The sequence below is a fragment of the Sciurus carolinensis genome, chromosome 14, assembly GCF_902686445.1.
Source record: "Sciurus carolinensis chromosome 14, mSciCar1.2, whole genome shotgun sequence".
Classification (NCBI taxonomy): Eukaryota; Metazoa; Chordata; class Mammalia; order Rodentia; family Sciuridae; genus Sciurus; species Sciurus carolinensis.
In genome coordinates, this window is record NC_062226.1 from 50453942 (window position 1) to 50479338 (window position 25397).

Here is a 25397-nt window from a genome sequence, read left to right on the forward strand (position 1 = left end):
TAGTAGTTTCATATAACCTATACACATCCTCTGTTAAGTCATCTCCAGATAACTGAAAATACCTAATGCAGTGTAAATGCTGTGTTAATAGTTGTTACGTTTAGGAACTCATGACAGAAAGTCTGTGCATGTACAGTGCAGTAAATATTTTAAATAAAAAATGAGTGTTGGCCGCTTTATTTCAGGACTCTGCCTCTAGGCATATTTAAGGAGGAGTATGTAGCGGAATTATTGGTAAGCCTTGCCTTTCAGAAAGGAAAACTATTTCAAGTCATTCTGTCACTGGTTGCTTTTTTTGGTCAGTTAGCTTTGGTCTTCTCCAGGACGCAGCATTATATGTAGAGTGCATGGGTTCCAGATAAAACTTCTCAAATTAAATAGATTAAAATGCTGTCCAAAAGAATCTAAGAGTTTGTTTTATCAAGATTCTCAGCTCTTTAGTGGTATGTCCCAATTTATATTTATTGAGGACTAAAGGGAGTGGGAGGATGGTCTGTAGAAAGGTATTGTTCAAGAGATTTGCTCAGAAGTTCAAACTGAGCTTTAAAAAAGTCAGGTTAGCTAATATGTGAGGTATTAAACATAACTTGTCGCTGGTCACTGTCTAGTTACAGCAGTGGAATTGAATATGATTTATTTTTAGTAACAAAGATTTTTTTGGATTTTTGACCTTTTCATTGATTTTTTTTTGTGTGTGGGTGCTAGGGATTGAACCCAGGGCCTTGTTCATGCAAGGGCAAACACTCTACCAACTAAGCTATATCCCCAGCCTATTAATTGTTTTTTAAATTGTCAGTGGTGTACCTTTATTTATTTATTTGTACATGGTGCTGTGGATTGAATCCAGGATCAGGCAAATGCTCTACCACTGAGCCACACCCCCGTCCCTTCATTGATTGTTATAAGGAGTTAATACTCCTTAAGTGCTCACAGGGGAAAAAAAAAAAAAGTGACCATTATGACCGTGTATAAGACAGGTAAGCTTTGTACACTGGGAGACTGTTGTAGCTCATTCAGAGCTCTTGGATCTTGCTAGGTGACAACAGTTAGGACTTTATTTAATTGACCTCATTAGTATAACTAGGATAGGACCTCACTGCTCCCTGTTTACCTCATGAAAGTCTGGTGAGATTTAATTAGTTGTACTTTCAAAAAGCTACCTGGGGCCTACCTATGTAAATGTCTGGTTTCACCCTATATCTGCTCCTCCCCTCAAGAGAACAGAAGGCAGCTCTTTCCCCTCACCCCCAGGGCATCCCTTGCCCATCTTTTCTGGTCCAGGCTCCAGTCTTCTTCACACTTAACATTGTTACCAGGTTCTTTGTAGTCTCTCCTGCAGGCCTCTTGAGTTTTGATGTAGAAGTGAATAAAAAGGTAGGGTTAGAGGGAAGAGCTCTTTTGCTCTAACCACAAGACTACATTTCCTCATACTTTCATTCTTTGCTATTTCATAGGATTAACTTGGGTATCCTTGTATTGGCTTTCATTAGTCACTGCCACTACCACCTTCTCCTCATCATCTTCTTCCATAGGTCAGGGTTATAATGAGTAAATCATGCTACCTTAAGGGAACACTGTCTAAAAGAAATATAATACAAGCCATATTTTTAATTTCAGGTTTTCTAACTATGTTTTAAAAAGCAACAGGTAAAGTTAATTTTAACAATATAATTTATGTATTATACAATGTCCAAAATATCATTTCAATGTGTAATCAATATAACTAATATAATATTTTACATTTCTTGTACTGTCTTCTCAATCTAGTGTGTATTTAGACTTCAATAAAATACATAGTTAGAAAATGTAGATCCATATGTTTGCATTATTCCAAAAATATGCAAGGGTTTTCTAGTAATTGATAGGTTTCCTATTTTCAGAGAATGAAATAAAGACTCATAATTACTCTTTTTCATCATGATTCCATAGTATTTAGAACAGACTTGAATTTAGAATGATTCAAAATTTTGAACATATTTTATGTGTCAGTATGATCAGAGAAGGGATGACTCACCTGGACTTAATTTTCATTCAGCCAGCATTTCTTTCTTTCTCCTCTCCTGTCCCCTTTCCCTCCCCTCCCCTCCCCTCCTTTCCTTTTCCTTTCCTATTTTTTTTACATTCCTGTTTAGTGAAAAACAATGGAGGTGTCTGGAGTAGAATCCATATCTTCCAAATTGTTTTCTGTTTCTTCTATTATGCTAGATTCCAATAATTCCCTTTGCTGTGGAATACCTTTGGCACATGATAAGAACTTAAAAGAGTCATTCTTTTTTGTTAAGTGATATATAGGTCTAGACTCTTCTGTTGATAGCATAGACCACTCTAGGCAGTTTTATCAGGGAGGGATTTGATACAGGGATTAGGTGCATACTATATTTTGGAAAGACTGGAAGGGCAGGCTCTGGGTTGACTTTCTAGGAATGACTCCCAGAATAAAATTGTAGAACTGGCCAGCCAAGGAAACTGCTACCTCTGCTGTAATCAGGAAGCTGATCAGCCAAGTAGCTCCCCTTATCATAGCAGTGGACTTCAGCACCTGTAGTGTGCCTTGCTAGCTAATTAGTGTGGATGTGGGCCCTTTATCCTAGAAGTTGAAGACCAGATACTAGGACCTTAGGGTCAGAAGCTCAGCCGCACCCCACAGTGTTTACTTCTACATTTCAAATCTGTCCTGGCTGCCACCTGGCAGAGGCCTGCTTCTGGTGTGTAATAAGGGGACTAGAACACATTTGAATGAAGTCTGTGGCAATTGCCCAGTGGTAACTTATTGTTGTGAAAACCAGAGATGGGCCATTATGAATCTCTGCTGACCTGAGGCTATTTGTCTTTTTGAAGGATTTCAAGAGATGTTGAGAAAGTACATAGGGTAAGACAACAGGTGCTGTATTTCCTTCTCAGAAGGCATTTTTCCAGATTACTATTTTTGGAAAGATAAGCATAAGTGGTAAAAACTTGATTATTCCATATTTTGAAAGATCTAAGAGTTCAACTCCACATGAATATACTATTGTTGATTAGTGTTCTAGTCTATTTCATACTTTTGTGTGTCTGAATGCTGAGGGCCTTTAAAATATGAGGGGAAGGCAAGATTAGGTTGAAAATTGTGTCTTATTATTTTTGTCCTGTTGTTAGATAAATAATCATCTCTATAGCATGTTTCTTGTGACTCGTGTGAATCAAGATGATAGACATTGGATAAAGCTGAAGAATTTATTTTGGCTTGAAAATTACCTATTCTATACCAAAGTGACTTTTCATAGAACTGTTGTTCTTTAGAATGTGTAGTATAAGTCATCCCTCTGAGTCTGCAAGGGATTGGTTTCAGGACCCATCACAGTACTGAAATTCAAGTATGCTATAAGTTCCTTATACAAAATGGCTTAGAATTTGCAAATAATTTTGTATCTTGTATACTTAAATAATCTCTCGATTACTTATATAATATAATACATAATATAATGTAAAAGGTATGCAAATAGTTGTTACACTGTATGTTTAGGGAATAAGACAAGAAAAATCTGTACATGCTTAGTACAGATTTCTTTTTTAACGTTTTAATTTTTAGTATTTTGACCTGTAGTTGGTAGAACCCACAGATGTACAACTTGTGGACAAGGAGGACTAACTGATTGGAAACTTCAGACACTTGAATTAGGTTTAGCTGAACACAGTTCCTTTTGTTCACCTCTAAATGTTTGGTATGGCTTATTTTCATCAGTATGAAACAGTGGTCACTTTAAATATGGTTCTTGGATTATCACCTGCATCTCTACCCAAGAGCTTGTTGGACATGCAGATGATTGAGTCTTACCTTGAACCTGTTGATTGAATGAGAGACCCTGGGCTTTAGTGCCTGGCCACCAGCACCCAGCAGTCTATATTTAAAGAAGCCTTATAGATGATTTTGATATTTCAGTTTAAGAACACGGATATGAAGTGATTGAACACTCTCTTTTAAAGGGAATACTAGACACCAAATCTTCTATCCCAGTTTCTTCTCTCAACAAACTAACAAAAAACAACAAAATTTTGTCTTTGGCCAAGGAATTTAATCTCTAATCCTCAGTTTCTTATTTATAAAATGCAAATATGTATGGTTTTGACTTTGGTGTTTATTAAATGAAATAGATGATTTATATCATGCATGTAATAGCTTAGTAATTAATTACCATTAATATTATTGTTGTTGGTCCTAGTTTTTCAAAATCATTTTGGAAGTAGAAACCTGATTACAAAGGGGAGACTTCCTTATTATAGCATTATTTAAATCCACTTAAAAATTAATTTGAAAATCCTTTAGCTTCTTTTCTGGATTTTTCTCCATTGTTTCAATTTCATTTGTGTTAACTGTGTCACTTCTCAGTGATTTTTAAGTATATATGTATGATATGTATGTTTGTATTTATGAGATAGGTTCCCAGGTTACCCTCAAATTTCTCAGCTCAAGGGATCCTCCTGCCTCAGCTTGCTAAGTAGCTGGGGTTATAGGTATGACTACCACACCTGCCTTTGGTGATATTTTAAAATCCTTCTGATGTTGTGATAGTTTACTCTGACCTAGTTTTCAGATTTGGTGGAAGATGTGAAAAGATCAATAGAACAAACCAAAGTGGTTTCATTCGGTCACTGTGCAGTTGCCTGGAGATATTTTATTTTGTACGCAAGTCGTGTACTTTTTTTTGAAGGAGAGGTTATATCTGTAATGGAGAAAAAACACTTCTTTAGGCAAGAAGAGGTTTTTTAATTGATTTTTTTTTTTTTTTTTTTCCTTTGTGGTGCTGGGAATTGAACCCAGGGCTTCCCATATGGCTAGGCAGTTGCTTTGTCTCACTGAGCTAGAGCCCCAATCTGAAGTTACTTGACTTTATCTTTCTTTGAAATAAGTAAAAAGGTAGCCCTGGAATTTTCATTGTTCCTAAAACTAATCAAGTGGAATGAGAAATCTTAAGGTTATTATTAATTTTTAATGGACAAATAAAATTGTATATATTTTTAGAGTATAATGGGATATTTTGATGTCTATATTGTAAAATGACTAAATCAAGTTAATTAACCTATTGATCATCTTACATACTTATATGTAAATACTATAGTACTTTGTAGTGAGAACATTTAAAATTCACTCTCTTAGCAATATATTATTAGCAACCATGGTTGCCATGCTATACATAGATCTCCAGAACTCATTCTTCTGCTGTTCATTTGACCAGCATGTTCCTGGCTCCCCATCACCTACCATCCCAGTCCCTGGTAATCACCATTCTACTCTCTGCTTCTGAGTTCACCATTTTTGGATTCCATAATTATCTGAGGTCATGTAATGTTTGTCTTTCCACGTTTGGTGTCTTTCTCTTTGCTGGTGTCCTCCAGATTCATCCATGACAGATTTCCTTCTTTTGAAAGACTGAGTAGTATTCCACTGTGCATAAGCACCATATTTTCTTTATCCTTTCATCCATGGAAAGGATGGAAACAAATAGGTTGTTTCCATATCTTGGTTATTCTGAATAAAGCTGTAATGAACACAGGAGTGCAGGTATCTTTTGAACACACAGATTTTTTTCCCCCTTAGATATATATACTGGGAAGTAGGAATATTGGATCATGTGGCAAATGTATTTTTACTGTCTTGTACCTCCATACTATTTTCTAAAATGCCTGTACTAAGATATAGTCTCATTAACAGTGTACAGTGGTTTCCTTTTCTCCACATTTTCCCCAATTCTTTTATTTTTGTCCATTTGATAAAAGCTATTCTAACACTTGTGAGATGATATCTAATTGTGTTTCTAATTTGCATTTCCTTGGTGGTTAGTGATGTTTGAATACTTTTTCATTTATCTGTTGACTGTTGTATGTCTGGTTTTTATTTATTTTTTTGCACTGCTGGGAATAGAATGTGGGGCCTGGCATGTGCATATATCTCCTTTTGGGAAGTGTCTACTCAGGTCTTTGTCCATTTTCAAATCAAGTTACTTGTTTTCTTGCTGTTGATTTGAGTTCCTTTTAGATTTTGGTGTTGATATCATATCAGATGTATGGTATTCAAGTTTTTTCTTATATTGCATAGGTTGTCTCTTTACTCTGTTTTCTTTGCAATGTAGAAGTTTGTTTGATGCAATCTAATTTGTTTTTGCTTTTGTTGCAGTTATAAGTTTTAGTTGGAAAGTTAAAAGCTTTTGTTGGAAGTTATAAACTCACCCGTATTTGGTAGATGTTCTTAATACATTTATTTCTTTACAAATTTAAATAGCACTATATGTAAATCATTTTGTCTCCTAAAGGTTGATGTGTACATGTGTGAGATCCCTTGGCGGTCTTTATTTTTGTGTGACCAAGCAACTATGTGTCTTTCTCCACTGTAATGATAAGTCTCTTTTCAGTGAGTAATAAAGCATAGAATTTTACTAAGAGTGCCTTAACTTTGTAGGAAATACAGTCTAGCAATTGTGTAGTTAGTTTACAAAGTCTGTGTATGACTCATCTTTAGGCAATGACTTTTTCAAGTTACACTTAAAGGTCAGAGTCTACTTAGTCCTTAACCCTGCCTTTTCTAAGTAGAAACGAAAGGAGTTAACAACAAACACACACACACACACACACACACACAGACTTTGTTGAGATCAGAACTAGAACAATAGGTTTTTCATTTTTTTTATTTTAAGGGGTTTCTTTTTTAAAGGAGAACAATCAATATTTCTATGAATTACCAGAATTGCTAACTACCATGAAGCTTAATGTGTTTGACAATGTTGTTCATGGAAGTTGAGCCTTTGAAGGTTTTAATTTTGTTTAAGTTTGACTTGTGTATCACACTGAGAAAAGCAAACTGAAAAAAATTCTTAAGGGTTTCAAAGCCTCTCTTCCACTCATGTCATAAATATACACATATTTGAACTTGTTTGTTGTTATAGACATGCCCCAAATCTTATTTCAACAAAAATAGTTTGAAGTAATTAGCATAAAAAATTGTTAAAACTGTGATAGGTGTAGAAGTAATTTTCATGTTTGTTTGAAAATGTAGTGCTTACGTTTAGCCTTATTAATTTTAGTTTCATCTAGATGAGCATTAGCAAATAACACTGAAAACACAAAATACTGAGTCCTCAGTTATTTTTATTACTACCAAGCTAGTAAGGTTGATGGAAGAAAATTAAGATGCTATGACTTAATCCTTTGGAATTCTGACTGTTGTCACTGTTTAAACAAATAAAGCAATAGCTGGCTGCTCACTGCATTTTTGTCCCGTGGACAGATATAATGTCCTGGCATTTTTCATATTCTATTATCAAAGCCAAGGTCTAGAATTTTAAGTGGGAAGTTGGCGCTGAAATAATCAAATGCCAAACAAAGCCCATCTGAAAGTCCAATAAAGTAAAATTATAGCATTGCAAAATAAGAGAGTTACTGAACTAAATCCCCACAATTTGAGGATCTTTACTATAAAGATGTTATTGTGTGAGAAGAGGGGAGGGAAGGGGAGGTAGTTGGGGCCAGCCGAGGCATTACTTTGATCCACACATGGGGAGCCAGCGTTCATTTTCCCCTTGGAGTTCCTGAAGGAAGAAGAGTACAGTACAGACCCCAGCACTTCATGCAGGGAAGCAGCTTTTATTGCACTTCCTGTTGCATGCCAAGCCCTGAGCTAGGTGCTTTACATATAAATGGTTATTGTTAGTTCCCCTAATAGTGATCACAAGGGAGATTGAGAAAGTTGCTAAATGATGACATGCCTAAAGCCATGGAATTTTTGTGCAGAGAAATTGGGATTGGAAATGGTCTCTTCACTCACAATCTCTTTCAGAAACTGTTGAGGTGTTCTAAATGTTGAGGAAGCCACCATGTTTTTCCTGGTGTTGGCTGAAGTTTTATGAGAGACTGCTGTCCTTGACTTGCATACTTTTTTGTAATGTCAAGCGTAGTTGCAAGTACATGTAAGGAATTCCTTATGTAGTCTTCTCCACAGCTCTCAGTTATGAACAGTGTTGGGGCATCTTGATGACTGTAGTGTTTGTTTTATTATTTGGGAGTGAAGATGATTACTGTTTTAAGTGGACTTGAAAACATTTTTAAAGAGGGAGCAAAGTTTTCAGAAGTGACTTTATTTAGTACTGCGTGTGGTAGCCTGTGGAGGCCTCTGGGTCCAAGAAATTGTTTTCTGATTATCAATAAATTCTTTGACTTCTCTGAGGCTTAGATTTTGTAAAATAAAAATAGTTCCTTTAGGATGTTTGTGAGTAACACATGTTGGGCACATAAATATTCTGTAAATACTAACAGAATCATCTTATTGAAGTTCATCTTATTGAAGTTTTTGGAGCTTTAACTTCTTGGTGTATTTCATATACAACCATCTCCCGAAGGAGGGACAGAAAGAGTGTAAATGTTACTCTTACATAGGGTTAGATTGGAATCCAAGGTTATGAATACTTTTTGGGAATTTTATGAAGTACAGTTATCTGTTTGAGAGCATACTCTCCTATTTTTCTGAGGCATTGTGAAGATAAAGATGTGATTCTTACATTCTTGGATGGAATCCCAAAACCAACCCTATTCTATTTAAACTCTCAGAACCTCACTTTCGTTTCTGAAATGAAGATAATACTTGTACTTCCTGTCAGGACTATTGAGAGGATTAGATGGAAATACAGTCAAGTTATTTGTACATAGCAAGGGCTTAGTCAGCTCCAGCTAAAAGGGGCAATAAACTTTTTTAAACAGATGATATTTCCCTTCAAGAAAAGGGATTTATTTGTTTTACTTTCTGTTGGGATATTTTTGTCAGATTCTTTTCATTCTATACTTGTTACTCCTCAAGTGAAACTTTGTAGATGTGCATTTCTGGTTGTATGTGCCTCAGGGTACACTGGTTTTAGGTTTGGATCTTGCTACTGCCTTTGTGCTATGATTGAAATGGCCTCTGAAGGCATCCAGATAACATCATCTCACCAAAAGTGTTTTGCAGTCATCATCAAGCTAATAGTATATATTTATTTTCTGAACATAAAAGTAATATGATTTGGGGGCAAAAACAAAACAAAACAGTAACCTCACAGAAGAAAATAAAATTATCCAGAATTTCTCCACCAAGAAGTCATTGCTATTTGCATTTTGTTGTATTATACTTTCAGTAGCTCCCCTTATAGCTTTTTTTTTTTTTTCAATTGTTTCACATATTTATTACTGAACCAAACAAAACCAGTACTACAGCACCTTTATAACTAAAGAAAGCTCACATTCCCGGTTAATTCTTCCAAACTGTCCTGATAGTGCAGACATGACAAGATGATCAGTCACAGCCTTGATACAGCATAAATATGTGTGCCATTTCAGGTAATTCCTTATAGACCCAGCTTGGTTCTCCTCCAGTGTCTCCTCTTGGAATTGTACCTGATTTTATTACCAGTTTTCATTCGAATCCACTGGCGAATGGGACGATTTTGCTTTTGTTTCTTGGCCAAAAATCACTTGATCCTGAAAGGCTTGTGAGAAGACATGGTGAGGAGCCAAATAATAGCGCGTGCATCACAATGGCAGAAAAACAAAGACCCCCCCCCCCATAGCTTTTTTATTAATGGATATTAAAAATATTCAGAAAGTAGAAGTAGAATAATGTAATAAATGTGTGTTCATTAATCAATCTCAGTTATTACTATCTCACAGACAACCTTGTGTCACTAATATCATCACCCAAGCCTCATTTTTTCCTTCTTTTCAACTGAATTTATTCTGAAGTCAGTTCTGGATATCTGATTTGGGTGCATTTGCATGTTTATTTCTGGTGACTGGATTTTATTCTTCTTAGTTAGGGTTTGTTACTTTGGAATTATTAAATTAGCCACAGAACCAGGACTCTTTAAGTCAACGCCTCAATTGTCCCTGAAGGCTGTTCTTGGTGGGGGATGGAGGTAAGGATTTGGATGGTGGGGCCAGAGATTGGGTCGAGGGTAGTAAGAGTTCCTGAAACTTGGACCTTTATTCTCCCTCTCTCTGCCCAACAGAATGGGGAACTGTTAGCTTTCAGGGCCAGAAGCCAAGAGTTCGTCTGTGTAGTCATTCTTGACTCTGAGCTGAAGACTTGCTAGGTTAATGTATGAGCCAATTGGTTCATTTAAAAAAAAATATATGTTACTATTGGACATGTACCCAGTGTCTCTGTCACTGGGCCTGTTCTGTAAATCTGGGTAACGATGATAATGTGGTCAGGACTATTTTATTGACCAAATTGTGGAATATTCCTCGTGTCAAATCTTAAAGTTGTGCTTTCTTGGGTCCCTGGCAAGGAAAAGGGAAACTGGTAAAGATGAACTGAATTAACTCTAATATCAGTGCTCAAATCTGAGGATTTACTAAAATAAAGTTTGACATAAAATTAGTTTCCTGTGTCATTTTATGTTTAGGCTTATTGTTGTGTGTGGTATCCATCAGTTGGTGACTTTGATAACTTGAAATTGAAGCCAGTAAGTCTAATAACCTTTTTAAAACTTTAAGAAAAGGCAAAGAATTTTCACTTCTAAGTTGAGTTATATATTAATTGGTTTAATTAAGTTAAAAAGTTTTACCAAGCATAGTATTACTTTCAATGCTTGATTATGAAAGTCTATGTAGTTTGGATGCTTGGAGAAGAGACTTGTCCCAGTTTTAATCCTTTTTGCCCTATGTTTTACATCTAAGTAACTTTTTAAAAAATTTTCAGTGATAACATTTTCTTTTTCTTTTGGGTGCATTCTTAATTTACTGCTTTTTTTTTTTTTTTTCCTACAATAAGATCACACAGTCCAGACATAGTTTCTAATCTATGAATAAACTATTTCTAGGAGGGGCCGATGCCTTAAGAGTCTTAAAGGCAGGTCTGGGCTGTGCCTTAAAGACAGTTAATAGAACTGTCCTTGAGATAAGCACAGAGCAGCCTCCCAGTATCCTGAATTGGTCTCCCTCTTTGGTTAACTGCTTTGGTTTTATTTATTTTTTAAAAATTTTTATTTATTTTTTTTATTTTTGAAACAAGATGGATCTTCTGCTGTGCCTCAGTATCCCAGTGTTGGCCAACAATCGATCATTTGGTGTGCCACCAGGAACTCTGTGTTCAGATGCTCTCTGACCTTTTCCCTCCTTTCTAATCTCAGAGGAGTGGGTTGTGGGCTTATGCACATGGAAGGACACTGATATCTGTTCCTCTTGAATCTGGAGCCACCATGTGGACTCCTATAGATATCTGATCCTCTGGTACTTTAACCCTTTGATCATTGATTGAGTGTATTTTTATTGATCAACCATTTTTATCAGTTTGCGGTACACTGGATAGAGAGGTGAATAAATGGTTCCTGGTATTGTGAAGTGCATAGTCTGGAAAATGTGACAGATCTGTGAACCAGTAAGCATGTGTACATGTTAAGTATAGGAACTGGGCTGAACAGATACACAGCAAATGGTTAACAGGGATTGGAGGGAAAAGCAAGGGCTCTGTTTTTATTGTGTATAAGAGGATATTATTGTTTGAACATAAAAGCATGTATTATATATGAAATTAAAATAGAAGGTGTGTTGTGTAGTTATAAGAAATGTGTAAATGATAAAAATGATTAATTCCTTGGGGAGTGGGGCCAAGGAACACTTTATTTGTTTTTTCAATGTTGAGGACTGAATTTTAGGGCCTCCCACATATTAGGCAAATGCTCTACCACTGAGCTATATCCCCAGTGGCCAACAAACACATTTTTAAAGAATTTTTTTTCCCCTTGAGTAAAAGTTGGGGGTGGGGTGGGGAAAAAGAATCATAGAGAAGGGACTTTTCATGTCTAGGCAATAGAAAATGCTCAAAACTAACAGCAGCTTATTTTACTCGTTCAGGATTTTGATAGCAACTCACTTAATTTGGATCTCTGGGTCCCAGAGATCTACTGTCTTGGTAAGTGGAGAGGTAACATGCAGTTCTTTTGGAGCTTGGAATATACTCGCTGAAAGTATTTGAAATATAGTTAATATTTTTGAAAAGTTACCCTATTTGGTGGCTAGATTTCCAGTGAAGCTGGACAAGTTTTAAAAATTGCTGGTATGGGTAAACGGTAGACCTGGACTGTGGTTAACTTTGAATTTGTTTCAATAGAAGTAGTACATTAAGTGGCATGTTGGCTGGCAGTGTGTGTTAGATTGTGAAAGTGAGAATGGTGAACAATTGGGCTTTTGATTCAAGTGGGACATTCTGGAGCTTTCGTTTTGGGGCAGTGTCTTTGGAAATCAGTCCTGTGTCTATGTGCTACACCAATTGCTATGCTCCCAACTCCTTATTCCTCCTTACTTGTGAGCACAGGCTTACCTAATGTGGTGGGTCACCTAGTGGGACCTCAGCTTGATCATCGTATAGATCAACCAGCAACACACCTGCAGAAGGTAATCTTGTCAATTGGAAATTAATGCTAAATAAGATATCCTTTTATTTCTCCAGTTGATTGGAGAAAACTTAAGTACCAAGTAAAGATACATGATTGGGCAATAACCCAGAGATTTGAAATTATTTAGGTGGGGGAAAAAAGCACTTAGTTCTTCTATTCCCTATACTTGTCAACACTGTAGTGATACTGTGTCTGGAAGTTTCCAGGAAATTTTCATGCTCTAGCTTTTCATAGACAAATGGTAGGCATGTAAGCTGAATTTAGTGTAGAAAGCAGTCATATTAAGCGCAACCCAGACTGTGTATATTTCTCTGCTTGCCTGTAAAACATTTGTCTTTTGGAAGAATGAATGGCTCAAAGGATTAGTGATGGGGAAGTGGAGGTTTTCACATTGGTTCAGATTTGACCTTGGCCAGTGAGGCTTGAAATTCAGCACTATTTAATAGGCATTAGAAGAGCCCACTTTTTGATCCACTTCCAGTGGATAAATATCCATAGTTCTTTAATGCTATAGTTGCGGAACTAATTGGCAGAATTAAATGATTTAAGAACTTTACTCCCCTTTTGCCCCCAGAAAGCAGTTGGTTGTTGTTTAAATCAGAATCTTGGAGATGGTCTCAGTCATTTCCAAGGACCTGACAGGATCTAGCTTTGTAGGTCTTACTATATTGGGAAGCTTGTGTGCTTGGTGTTGCTTTTATAGGTGAGGCTGGGGTAAGGGCTGTTTTTCTTTAAGTTTACAATTTCTCCAGTTTGAGACTTGCTCACCTGATCCTATGCAAGCTTAAAAAAACAATGAAGTCATTCATTGTCCAAGATTCATTCCTCTTATCTCCATGATCAAATAAAGAGTATAAGGGTGATTTCTTTTGTTTTCCCTCCCTGAAAGAATTTCAGTTCATAAAGCCTTTTCTGACATCATACTTGATTGATATAAGGGACTTTTGCTCAAGTGAAGTTAGCAGTGTTTAATGTTTTATATTCAGTAACTGCTGGTCTTGATCACTCTGTATTTGTGGTGCTTCCAGGGAAGGGTGTGTGTGCTCTTAGTGATGATATATTACCTGCTAATTTGTTTGCTGAAAGATGGGACCATATATTTAGAATGATGACAGATCAGAATATTTGGCTAAGTGTATCAGTCAGTGTCTCATTTTTCAAAACATGAAAACTCTAAAAGCTGCTATAAAAATTCCATGCTGTAGTTGGATTTTCTTGCTAAATTTCTGTGCTGGCTAGAATCATTCGTTCATTCATTCATTTAAAAACAGAACAAAGCAAAACAGAACACCATTCTTTGTTATATCCTAACTTGGGCAATAAGAACTTCAGCTTGATACTTTTTCTTCTTTTTGCACGTTCTCTTTGTCATTCCTGCACCTTATATTCTTTTTTCTTATTGCATTGTTGGGCACCAACGTCTTTACCACATAAAGAAGGTCAAGTACAGAAATCTATAGGTCTGACAACTCTCTGTTCTTTCTGTCTGTAGCCAAGAGGTGTAGACAAGGCCTTCACTTAAGGGGAAAGGGGGGAAAATGGGCTTCTTAACCTAGCTGAGAAGCTTTAGGTTGTAAGAGGAATTAACAGCACCGTCCGCCCAGCAAGACACAAAAGCACATAACAACAGTAACAAAAACACTGATTACCCTTAGCATGTAAAGATGCTGCTTATTCCTGATGTACCTGAACCTTTATTGAGCCCTTTCTTTTCCTTCAAATATAAGAATTCAGAAATGTATTTAGTGTGGTGTATTTGAATAATCAGTCCACCAAAAGAAAAGCAAAATGTTTTAACTATTTGCTAAATAAGTAATACCACCTCTCTTCTCAGTCGGCATTAGACTGAGGGACATCAAGATCAGATAGTGAATGAAAGGAATTCTCCGTTGTTGTTCACTCTCTGTAGCAGATGACCTTAAGAAAGAAAAAAGTATAAGGATGTTTAGAAATTAGCAGATGAGATTCCAGGTAAACCCATTAATATTGCTCCTTAGTGACACGCTACTGAATTTTCCTAAGACTGTACTTTTGTAATCTGTATGTTTTAAAGGTATTGAAGTTTGGAGGTGATCGTAAACCAAGGAATAAAGTTTCTCTCTTGAACTTGGCCTAGTTTACTTTTTGGTATGATTTCTAGCTTGTCCGACCATTCTGAGAAGCTGTTATGCTTCTTAGCTCTTGGTCCTGGGATCCCAGCTACATGCTGATGGACTCTGTTTTGTGGGTGGGTTGGGGTGGGGATGTTGGGAGTGCAGTGTGAATATAATAAACATGGAATGGTTCTGTGGCCGGATAGTTTTGAAATCTCATTTCTCTTCCTCATGATACCTTGAAGCCAGTTCTACAATTTTACTGTATAAAATTTTAGGGAAACACTAATTCTTCTGATCTCCATCAATGGAAATATAGGCAGACTTGCCAAAACTATTGTTCTTAGGACTATTGTCTTTTAGGAAATCACAATTCTAAGTCCTTTCTACCCAGTCATCCCCTAAATACTCTTGAGTATATAATATTACATAGGTACCCAGGAAGTGATCCTTCCACCATTAAAAGTATTTGTTCCTTTTTTCCTTGATACTCTTCATTTCCATTTGTACTTTTTTTTTGTTAACCCTTCTGGAATCCAAATTTTCTCTAAAATAATCTTGCTGGGGCTGAGACTTTTTTTTTTTTTTCTTTCTTTTTTTTTAGTTGTTGATGGATATTTATTTATTTATTTATATATGGTGCTGAGAATTGAACCCAATGCCTATTGCATGCCAGGCAAGTGCTCTACCACTGAGCCACAACCCAAGTGCGAGCTGTTTACATTTATGAGGTAATCTCTTATGCCTGTCCGTGTCACAGATCCGATTTTACACCCCTTTGCACACTTCTTTAGAGATACAAAGTTTTACCTTTGGTTTTGGAAGTGCAAATTAACTTTGGACTTTTTTTTTTTTTTTAATGTGTGAGGACCACATGAATAACAGCAGTAGTTGGGTAGTGTCAGGACAGCAGCATTTAACTGCATTTTAAAATTACTTAATTTCCTTTGCTATGCCATGTTTTTGCTGTTGGTTCTATGTAGTCAATGACTGGAAAATTACACAGGTTATGAAGCTGTTTTTATTCTGAAATCAACAGTCACTAAATGACTGCTAAACATAAGGACATAGCCCTTTATATGAGCCCAGTCCTGTACATAACATTGTAAATGTTGACATGTATGACTTTGTATATCTTCTCAACAATAAATATTATTGAATAAGTTACAGAAAATATTACATACAAAACATTCATAGAGAATGTTGGATTCTTGCATCTGAGGTTATGCTTAGGACTCTCTCATTTCCCAGTGGAGAGCCTCCTCTCTTTGTGTTTCCAATCCTGCCCCCCCAAAACAACAACAGTAACAACAACAACAAAAAACAGAACAAAAAACAAATATCTACATTCTTCAAAAGGATCAGAGAACGTTAATTATGGTGATATGCAGCATGTAGGACAGTCGTAGCTGTCTGTCTGTCCCAAAGCCTACAGAAGGTTCTTATTTCATAAGCAGGGATAATTTGTTTTTCTCTGTGTGCCATATGGTTTTGCAACTGCAGAGATCAAACAGATTTATGGATGTAAACTTCAGTTCAGTACTTAAAAAAATTGAGTTGTGTGGAGATTTTCATAAAGTGCTTGGATTACTGATGCCAACCAGGTCCATTGGAGTCAAGAATTCCTTGTCAGTTCTGTAAGCGACTACGGATGATGGTTTTTATTTGCCTTGGACTTTAAAGACAACTTTGGAAAGGAAACTTGGAGCACAAATTGTCAACTGGAATGCAGTGACTTTTTTTTTTTTTTTTTTTTTTTTAAATAAAGAGGATGATTAAAACCAACAATCATTAACATAGAAGAAGAATACTTCTGAGACTTCCCAGGTGGTCTCTGGAAGAGACTGGAGTTTTCTTTTTGAGAAGTTTTAATGATACTAATTTATTTTAGAATTAATTATTTTGGAGATCATCTTCAGAATCAAGTGAATATTTTGACTGCTGTTTTTAAAAGAAGAGAAAGAATTTAAATGTGCTTGTGATTTCCCTTCTTGTGTCCAAGGTCTAAATGTATGTGCTCTCTTCTGCTGGTCACTGTGTGTAATTATCAATGCAGTGTTCAGTTTATCTAAAGTAGATACATATTTCCTGTTTCTTTTGTTTTCCAAGTATGTAATTTAAGAGAGTATCCAAATGATCTAAAGCATCTTCATTTATTGTTGTAAAATTTGATAGAGTTCAAGACTCTCCTCTCTGGAATGCTCTCTCCTGCAGCATGTATTGCTCCCATCTCACAACCCTTAAAACCTTGGGGTATACATTATCTCCTAAGGACCTCCTTCAGGACATTCAGATCAGCTTCTTACACTATTATGTTTTCTGGAATGACCTGTTTATACTTACTTTATGCAGCAATCACCACAGCTGTGGTAATTAATTCTTTAACTTTGGTTTACCTGGCTCCCCTGCTGTTTATCTGGCTTCAAAATGTAGAAACTCTTTGTCTTATTTTCTGCTCTGTTTCCAGCTCTTGGCTCATAATGGGTACTCAGTAAATATTTGTTGAATAAATGGCAGTATAGTTGGTGTAAATCGTGCTTACTTAGTGTGTATAAATACAACACTTTTCCTTTTTGCTAATATTCATGTAGAGAGTCTTCCAAAATAGCAGTTGTAGCTTTCTTTTTAAAATGACCGCATACCTTCTACTTGCATGTATTCAAAAGATCTGGTGCTTGTGTATCCAGATGTTATTCTTGATTTTTTTTTTCCACTTCAGCTTGTGCATGGCAGCTATTATTTTGCTATTTCCCAGGCTTATAATTCCAGAACCCACAGCAGGAATCAGCAGAGTGTAATGAATTTTTGCATAAACCTTACAATGTGTTTCATCTTTGTTGGTACAGGGAACAAGACCTGAGATGGCTTGAAAAGTATAGTATCCTAGTTGAGCTCTTAGGAATCATGTCATCCAATTCTCCCTCATGTTTTATCTGATGAAACTGAGGGTACAGGGAGTACCTTGTATGTATTTTATGCTCCCTCTGGCAGTGGTAATAACAGAGGACATGGCAGCATGAAGTTCTCCCCGAGATGGAACGAAAACAGCACTCTGGGATTGAGCCCAGGTGGATGTGCCATTCAGACTGAAGGATGCAAGGTGACAGCTTTCAGAGGGTGGAGGGATTTGGCCAAATGCTTTGCCATAGTAAGTTGTGTCACCTTGATGCAATCCTACCCTGTAAAAGGCATTGGGCTTTGAAACAAATTTGCCCATCTGAAAAACCCAGCCATGAGTTTTGGGGGTAAGGGTAGATAGGTCAGGAGGAGTCAGATAAATTGAGAAAAAAATGCCTGCCCCCCCCTTTCCCCATTTGTGTGTGCATGAGTGTCTGAGGCCATCAGGAAAGGTGAGGGTAGAGTTATTTGCTAGTAAAACTACTCTCACTCATATTTCTCTCCCTTAACACCAGTTGATTTCCATAAGTTTTTATGATCCCTGTTGCGTTCTGACAGTTTTCTTTAGGAAGGGACAAGTGTACTACATAATATTCTTCATTATTCCTTCCAGCTAAATAACAGCCTGAAGTAGTGAAGAGGAAGTAGTTAATTATGAAAATGTACACTTAAGCCTATGCAGTAAAAATCTGGACCAGGATTCGTTGTTGTGGCTTAGTAGGAATTGAGGCGATGCTGATAATGATGATGATGTTGCAGCAGAAGCTGTGTGTCAAACACAGAACTTTATGGGTTTAAGTACATTAACTCATTTAATTTTTGCAAAACCCCTATCAAGAACTGTTGATTATAATTCCTGTTTATAGATGAGAGGAAACTGGATCACAGAAAGATCTAGTAACTGGTTTAAATCAGTAAATTGCAGAGCCAGATTTGGAAGCAGGTAACCAGCCACTGTATTCCATGTGCTCCACCCCACTGTGTTATTCTGTCTTCTTAACAGGTTAGTAATTCTCATCACCTGACCAAAAGCTGATATTTACAGGAAGAATGGTAGAATTGGGGGAGGTAGGATCTGTCTTGGAACATACATGGGCTAGGAGGTGGGAAAGTGCAAAGCTAATAGAGGAAATAATGTTCCTTTATATTCCACCTACCGAAGCAAACTGAGGAGATATTGTTAGTTAAGGACCAGAAAGGTAGGCTGATATCTTCTTCTGAAAGAGAGTCATTGCTTGCAGGCAGATTGTAACCTTTGTAGCACTGTGGTGTTCACATCTTGTGCTAATATGTAAATTTTCATTATAAGTTTATACATTTTTTTTTTCAAAAGATAATTTTGGGCAGATTATAAAAATTGACATTTAAAAATAAACCTTTTACATGACACAACTAAGTATAGCTGATGAAACTCTTAACATTTTCCTATCAGTGACCATTCAGTTTAGGAGGGAAAAAAAAATGTGAGCAAGCTCTTTACTTGGAAACTTATTTCTTCTTATTTACCTGAACTCTTTTTTACACCACTTCTCCCCAAACTTTTATTCTTATATAATACATGTTCACATTTCAAAGTCTTTTATGAATTATCATGTCATATCACTGTGGTAAAAATTCATAAAAACTTAATATATAAAATGTCCTGTGCCTGCAAGGATTACTGGACGCAGAAATCTTTGAGCATTTTAGTTATTAGTAAAATGGAGTTGAACAAAATAACATGATTATCTTTAAAATTCTGATAAGTGACTGATAAAATATAAAAAATGTAATAAAATAAAAAAGTAAAAAACAAACATCTACCTCTTACATCTGTATGGGTGATTCTACCCCATTGCCATATTGATTGATTACTACATGATAAAAGGCTTGGCATTATTTCTATCTTATATTTTTCTTTTTTATAGTCACTGAAAAAAATTGTTCCCCACATTGAAAAAGGAAGAAATATTGCAAAGTTGGTCAGTTCTTTGGACTCTTCCTGAAGTTACATGGAAAAACTTATATAGTGATCTGTTATCAAAAACTGTTTTTAGACTGGAATTCATGATGGTGGATATTTGCCTCCTTTTCCATGAGATAGAACCAAAACAGCAGTGCTAGAATAGGGCCCAGGACTTGGTGCTTGTTGGGTGGGTGCTCTGACATTTGCTACAGTTCCATCCCAATTGAGATGAATTATATCTAGCTCTAGCTATATCCTGGTCTGCTCAAACCTTGGTGGATACTTCAACTCAGAGAATATGGGGGACCAAAGCCTCTAGCCAGTAATATATCTATGAGTTGGTACAACTAGGAGGATCTCACATCCTGCTTCTGTACATTCTTATAGTAACATCAAAGAGAAATAACACAACTATTGTGTACGCACCTAACCCCAACCCTAAACTGCATCATTGATTGCTGCCATATCCTATCATGTCATACCTCAGTAAAAAATTGGATGTGAGTGCCAAAGAGGGGCAGCTGTGATCCATGCCTTGCCTTGCCATCTGCACTAGTATTTAGAAAAAAGAGGATAAAAGATGGAAGCCTTTCACCATGATTGGAAGAGATAATATTGGAATCACTTTTAAGTAACAGAAACAATTATCAACAGTGCCTGTGGAACTCCTGACCACCTAATGGGGCTTCTCAACTCCCATTATAGGAGAAGCCACATAAGGAGCACCGCACATACTCTGCTGTCTGCATCACAACAGATTGAAGGGATCTCACTCTTGTGAAACTTATAGAGGAAAATGGATCCCTCAAGTCTCATACAGTGTGAATTATCTCAAACCCACTAATCACAACCAGAGTAGTCACATTATACTACAAAGCCAATTAGAATTAAACTCAATAGTACACAGCAAACCAGTACCTCAAGACACATTGTCATGAGTAGGCCAGGCAAGGTCCTCAGATAAAAGTGGAAGAGATATCTATCCCAACAGACATGAAGATCTCACCATAGAAACATAAGACATACAAAAACTAAGGCAATATGTTACCTCTTAAAGTTCATAATTGTATAGTAACGGATCACAAAGATATCAAAATGGATGGATGCAGGATAAATTCAAAAGAAGGATTCTAATAAAGCTCAAGAAATTCCAAGAGAATATAGCTCAATAATTAAATTAATTAAGGAAGACAATGCAGGGTATGAATGTGAAATTCAGTGAGGAGATAGAGATTTTGAAAAAGAACCTAATAGAAACTTCAAAAGTGCAAAGTTTGGTAAGTCAGATTTAAAAGCAAACAAAAACAAAAACAAAGTCAAAAACCTCAGTTGAAAACCTCACCAACAGACTAGATCAAGTGGAAGAAAAAATATCAGAGCTCGAAGATAAGTCTGATGTAGTATTCCATTTAGGCAATAATAAAAAAAATTAGGTGAGTACAACCAACATACAAAATTGCTGGAACATCTTTAAAAGTTCATAACTAGGCATAACAGAATAGATGGGGGGGGGGAAGCTAAAGGTTGAAGGCATAGAAAACCTATTCAGTGATATAATAGCTAAAAATTTGCCAAATCTGTGGACATCTATGTACAGGAGGCATTTAGAATCTCAAATAGACATAACCAGGAAAGAGCCTCTTCACAACATTATTATAGTTGAATTGCCAAAAGTACAGGACAAAGAAGGTATATTAACCTATAAGAGAGACATAAAAAGATGCACTTAAAATCAAATATATTAACAGCTGATTTTTTTAGCAGAAACATAAAGGCCAGGAGGGCCGAGAATGATGTATTTCAAGTTCTTAAAAAAAAAAAAAAAAAAAAAAAAAAGTACTTGCCAACCAAGATTGCTATGCCAAACATTGTTTTTTAATAACTGAAGAATAACAACCTTCCAAGATACATATAAACTAAAGGAATTCATGACCACTAAGCCAGCATTACAGAAGAAATTTAAATGAAGCCTACACACAGAAGAGGAATTAAATAAATACAATCATGAGAACACGGGAAAGAGTAAGTCTCATCAGAAGAGTGTATAAGCAAATAAGAATTAGAAAAGAATAAAATATTATTAATTCATTAAACCATCAAACCTCTATGTTAAATAAAGGAGAAAAAATTGAATATAGATTATTAGAAACACCAGAAGGAAAAAAAATGACCAGAACAAGTACATACATACCTTTCAAATAACAACTCAGTGTATATGGTCTTAACTCTCGAAATAAAAGATGAAGACTAGCTGAATAGATTAAAAATTAGACCCAACTATCTGCTGCTAACAGGAAACATACCTCATCTACAAAGACATATACAGACTGAAAATGAAAGAATGAAAAATGATATTCTAAGCAAATGGTATATGAAAGCAAGAGTAGTTACACTGGATAAAATAGACTAAAACAAAATCAGACATATAAGGCCACTATATGATAATCAAGGTACTAAAGCATCAGTAAGGTATAATTACCATAAATATATATGTACCAAATGTTGGAGCACTCAGTTTTATAAGACCCCTTACTAGACATAAAGGGGGAGATAGGTCCCAGTAATAGGTAAATTAAATCCTCTACTCCCACCAATACATGGATAATCCAGACCAAGAAAATCAACATAGAAACATCAGAGCTAAATTATACTGTAGATAATATGGATTTCATAGACATCTACATAATATTCCATCCAATGATGGCAGAATACACATTCTTTTCATCAGCATGTGAACCTTTTTCCAGAATAGACCATATATTAACCCATAAAACAAGTCTTGACAAATTAAAAAAATTGAAATAATTTTTTGAGTCTTATCACATTGGAAACTAGAAATCAAGAGGAGAAACTGCAGAAATCATACAAATATGTAAGATTGAAGAACACATTTTTGAACAAATAGTAAGATTATTAAAGAATTTGGAGGGGAAATTTAAACATTCCTTGAATCAGATAAAAATGGAAACATACCAGGATCTGTGGGATATATTGAATGTTATAGTAGTGGAAAGTATATAGCAGTGAGTGCCTACATCAAAAAAAGAGATCTCATATAAATAATGTAATGATATAATGATACATTAAAAGTCTTAGAAAACCAAGAACAAACCAATTCCAAAATCAGTAAGAGGAAAGGAATAATAAAGATTAGAGCAGAATTAAATGAAGTAGAGACTAAAAGAACAATGCAAAGCCTCAGTAAAACAGTTCTTTGGAAAGATAAATGAAATTGACAGATCTTAGTTTTATTAAAGGATATAAAAAAACCTAAGTAGATAAATAAAATGTAATGAGATTAAAACAGTAATAAATGGTCTCCCAACAAAGAAGAGTCCAGGACTGGAACGATTCACTACTGAATTTTATCAAACTTTTAAAGAGGAACTAACACCAGCATTCTTTAAACCATTCTCTAAAATAGGGAAGGAACCCTTCCAAACTCAATTCTATGAAGCCAGTATTACTCTGCTAGAAAAAACTTAGTAAGGACACAACAAAATAGAGAACTATAGACCAATGAACGATGAACATAGATGTAAAAATTCTCAATAAATCACTTGTGAATTGAATTAAACAGAATGTTAAAATTCTATACAGTGATCAAGTTGGTTTCATTCTGGGGATACAAAGATGGCTCAACTTATGCAAATTGATAAATATGATACAAATAAATAGAATCAAACATCAACAATCACATGGTCATCTCAATAGATATAGAAAAAACCTTTCATTAAATTCACTATCCCTTTGTGATTAAATCTCTGAATTAATTGGGTATGGAGGGAAAATACTTAATTAAAGCTATATATGATAAGTACATAGCCAACATATGATGCTAAATGGGAAAAGTCTGACAACTTTTCTTATAGGGAAAAAGGGCATCCACGCTCACCACATCTCATTCTTACTCAGTATAGTACTAGAAATTGTAGCTAGAACTATTAAGCAAGAAAGAAATGGTAGACACATAGGGTAGGAGGAAATCAAATTACCCTCTTTTCTTCTGCTGCTTATATAGAAATTCCTAAAGCCTCTACCAAAAGACTTTTAGAACTGATAACTTAGGTAAAGTGGCAGGATACAAATCAACATACAAAAATCAGTAGCTTTTCTGTATACCAATAATGAAATTGCTGAGAAAGAAATAAGGGAAGTAGTTCCATCCAAAACTGCCACATACAAAAAGTAAAATACCTAGGAATAAACCTAAGGATATGAAAAACCTTTACAATAAAAATGACAAAAGTCTTAAGAAAGAAATTGAAGAAGTCATTAGAAGGTGGGAAGACCTCCCAAGCTCATGAATTGGTAGAATCAGTATTGCTAAAATGGCTATTGTACCTAAAATGATCTACAGATTCAGTGCAATCTCCATCAAAATATCAATGGTATTCTCCCCTGAACTAGAAACAAGTCCTAAAATTCATCATCACAAAAGACCCTGAATAACTCAAGTAATCCTCAGCAAAAAGAGCAAACCTGGAGGTATCACAATATCTGATTTCAAATCAGTACAGAGCCATAATAAGCAGAACAGCATGATATTGGCATAAAAATAGACACATAGACCAATGGAACAGAATAGAAGACCCAGAAATAAATCCACACATCTTGAGCCAACTGATTCTCAGCACAAGTGCTGAAAACATACATTGGAGAGAGGACAGCCTTTTGAACAAATGGTGCTGGGAAAACTAAATATCCACATGTAGAAGATTGAAACCAGACCCCTGTCTCTCACTTTGTACAAAAATCAATTAAAAAGAATCAATGATCCTGATGTAAGACTTGAAACTTTGAAACTATTAGAAGAAAACAGGGGAAATACTTCAAGATATTGGCACAGGCAGTGATCCCGCTGGATAGGACTGCAGTAACTCAGAGAACAAAAATGAGAATTGACAAATGGGAGTCCACCAAGGTAGACAGCTTCCGTGCAGCTAAAGACATGATCAGGAGAGGAGAGACGTGCTATGGAATGGAAGAGAAATCTGTTCCCTTTCTGTAGACTCTAATTTTGTTTGAAGCAGTCTGACACACAGAAGCAATTGTTTCTTGCTTGTTGATGTGTTCATTTTGTATTCATTTCTTGGCACCAAGACCGGTTTGTTTCCCCAGGTTCTCCTGGTTGGTGCCCTGGAAGCTTTATACCTGGTCTTGGGCAGTGCAGATAGTGACTGGAGAAAGCAGTGGTGGTAGCACACTCACCTAAGACAGCGAGGGAAGGTGGTTTGGAAGAAGAAGGCTACATTCCTTAGCATATCCTTTTTAGGAAAGACCGCACAAGGAAGCTGAAGATAAATAAATACATTTCTTTCCTTCAGAATTTTCATGTATCCTAAATGTTGGACACAGACCCAATTTGAAGACCATTGCCACAGACTGTAGAATACCAGTAAGAATTTAAGATTTATAATTCCTCAACTTTTGTGTGTTTAGGAATTCAGTTTTCAGACATCATTACCCTGTGTACATGTATGATGACATGAATGGTATGAATCTACATCATGTACAACCACAGAAACGAAATGAGGTACCCTATTTGTGTACAATGAATCAAAATGCAGTCTGTAAAAAATAAAAAAAAAATAATTTAGAAAAAAATTCAGTTTTAGGGCTGGGGTTGTGGTTCAGTGGTAGAGAGCTTGCCAAGCATGGGTTCGAGTCTCAGCACCACATATAAATAAATGAATAAAAAAAAAAGGTTTATCAAAATCTAAAAAAAAGTTAAAAAAATTCAGTTTTTACTTCTGAAAATATAGGTGGGGGTTAATACCTATCTGAACTTGTGTAGGGAACCGAGTTTTAAACCAACATGCCATTTCTAGAATGAAAATAAACCGGAGACTCCAGCTTAGGTTAGGAGGTCAATTTGTGGGGTCAGTTAGATGACCTTCAGGAGGAGTGCTGGCCAGAGGAGGGCTGATCTGGCAACTTGGAGAGGGAAATTTGATAAGAGTGACCTCTACTATATGTTTCATCATTATTCAGTTCCTGGACACCTTCTTAATACTCTAGAAGCCCACTACTTGGCCTAATTCCAATTTGTCGATTTGTTAGAAA

The 25397-nt window shown here is 35.9% G+C and overlaps 1 protein-coding gene and 1 pseudogene across 5 annotated transcripts in view; one reads left to right on the plus strand and one right to left on the minus strand.

Annotated features, from left to right (window-relative positions):
* Window positions 1-25397, plus strand: part of Mllt3 (MLLT3 super elongation complex subunit) — a 256118-nt gene that overhangs the window by 37091 nt on the left and 193630 nt on the right. The gene's annotated exons all lie outside the window — the stretch shown is intronic.
* Window positions 9304-9500, minus strand: LOC124964331 (60S ribosomal protein L39-like; annotated as a pseudogene).